Below are 2,687 nucleotides of genomic sequence, written 5' to 3' on the forward strand. Positions count from 1 at the left end.
GAACTTTCTCATTTATCACATTGTTTACAGTGTACTATGTTTAAATATTCTGTTGTGCTGCTGCAATTAAGAATGTCATTGTTCTATCTGGGACATATGACAGTAAAACGCACTTGACTCTTGAGAAGGCTACTAATTTGCAATTGAGCAGGTTACAGATGTCTTGCATAAGTTTGGATGGACCGGGATAAAAATACCTTTTGTGCACTTCTGCATCACCGTGTGACCTGTTGGGTGACAGGCAACAACAGAGACTCGAATGGAGCAGCAGTAGGGGGACCAATGGAAGACCAGAGAGCAGATTTGCATCTTAGATCTACTGCTGTAAAGGAGAGGTCAAAGAAATTATAATCTCAATATTTAGAGTTTAGAAGTAAAGGATTTTGGAGTGTGATTTGGTGACCTAGATTATACCTTTTTTTAAATTATTGTTTCCATCTTTGGACACTGCTCCAGGAATTAATTAAATTATTTAAATTAATTAAATTATTGCATCGTATGGGAGGCGCATTCCCAATCTCGTTGTACCCCTGTACAATGACAATAAAGATATATTGTATTGTTGTATTGTATTGTATTGAAAGATGCCAAGGCCTTGAATAAAAGTGTGAGGAAACTTGCTGGAATAGAAACATAGAAACATAGAAAATAGGTGAAGGAGTAGGCCATTCGGCCCTTCGAGTCTGCACCGCCATTCAATATGATCATGGCTGATCATCCAACTCAATATCCCATACCTGCCTTCTCTCCATACCCCCTGATCTCTTTAGCCACAAGGGCCACATCTAACTCCCTCTTAAATATAGCCAATGAACTGGCCTCAACTACCTTCTGTGGCAGAGAATTCCACAGATTCACCACTCTGTGTGTGAAAAAAAACGTTCTCATCTCGGTCCTAAAAGACTTCCCCCTTATCCTTAAACTGTGACCCCTTGTTCTGGATGGAACGAGTGCCAGCTATCCTGAGGGAAACTTCGGAGGGAACCAGCTACTAGATGGTTCGATTAGTCTTTCGCCCCTATACCCAGGTCATAGGTTGAGGTTGTGGAGTTTCTATAATGTGGAGACACCAGTGAAGGCAGAACCTACTCTGCCGCATAGATCTAAATAGAGTGTCGAAATCTATAAGGCATGTTGGACAAAGCACGAAAAAGAGAAACTTGTCCAGAAATGTATCTCTGCTTGTCAGTGATAAATGTATTAAATAAGTGTGTCAATATATTTCATTGAATTAGTTTTGATCTACTTAATCAGTTCTAAGCCATCTATCAGGGATGGATTTCAAAGCAATTGATTCCACAGGCAGGTGGGTTGGTAAGCAAAGATTTAAGTTGTTTAGCAAAGAGAAACTTAAAGGGAGCCAAAGAAATTTCCCTTTAAGATGGTAGAAAAAAAATGTTGCTCATTGATGGTAGAAGCAAATTCAACAATAACTTTTGACAGTGAATTGGATCAAACATAAAAGTTGCAGGGACATGATTAATGATCAGGGAGTTGTGTTAATCGAATGCTCTTTCAAAGAAAGAAGCATACATAATGGAATTAATTACCCCTTTGGTGCTGTAAGGTTCTTTAAAAAAGCAAATGAAAGAAGACTTAACCCAAACCCACCGACAAGAAACTCAAATCTGAAAACATGAGTAAACACGTGAAAGTATGTTTAAAACAATGTTTAAGCAGGCCATAAAAATAAACAGGACCTTGCAAAGGAACAGACATATCTTTTGGATAAAAAAAACACCAAAAAGCTCTCAGCAGCAAACCACTTTAGTTCTATAAATGTTCAAAGACACTTTAGAATAAATACTGAGCGTAATTTCTATCTGCCTTCTCAAGTACATGTCACCCCTTAGTAGTCAACTTTGCAATGATTTTGGACTATTTGACTTTTATGAATTCATATGGTTTAGCGAAAATAATGTAAAGGAGAAATCCTTGGATAACCTACAGATGATAGTCGCACTAGCTTCTTGTCTTCACCCTACAAATAGCTCACAATAGCCTTTCCTTTATCATCGTTACTTTTTACATATCTTTCATTCATTATTCTTTATCTCTCCGCATCGCTGTCTATATCTCTCGTTTCCCTTATCCCTTATCCCGAACCAGTCTGAAGGGACCCATTCCTTCTCTCCAGAGATGCTGCCTGTCCCGCTGAGTTACTTCAGCTTTTTGTGTCTATCTTCGGTTTAAGCCAGCATCTGCAGTTCCTTATTACACATTATTAGAGAATCATTTGGCGACATTTTAAGGAGAGCAGGTGAGCGTGGCCTGTATATTTGAATTGGTCTCATTATGTCTGCAAACTACAACAGTGACTATGTTTAAAAGGTACCTCAAGCCCTGTAAAAAAAAATTTTTTGGAGGCATCCTGGAGTTCTGAAAGGAACCTGGTAAATAATTAATTTCTTCTGAGGCGCACAAACTCTCCTCTGGGTAACAAATTCCAGGAAGCCCATGGAAGGTTTTTTGTGCTGTATGTGGCAACTGAACATTAATGGGATAGATTGACAGGTAATCATTAATATTCATGGGTACCAACGTGAAATTTAAGATACAAAAATGCAGCTGGAATAACACAAAAGATTCTGCAGTCGGGCTGAGAACAGCAAATCAGGTTCAATTACTTAGGGGAAGATGATCTAACACCGAATTTTGCGGATGACACGAAGCTGGGGGGCAATGTT

The sequence above is a fragment of the Rhinoraja longicauda genome, chromosome 7 (assembly GCF_053455715.1).
Source record: "Rhinoraja longicauda isolate Sanriku21f chromosome 7, sRhiLon1.1, whole genome shotgun sequence".
Lineage (NCBI taxonomy): Eukaryota > Metazoa > Chordata > Chondrichthyes > Rajiformes > Arhynchobatidae > Rhinoraja > Rhinoraja longicauda.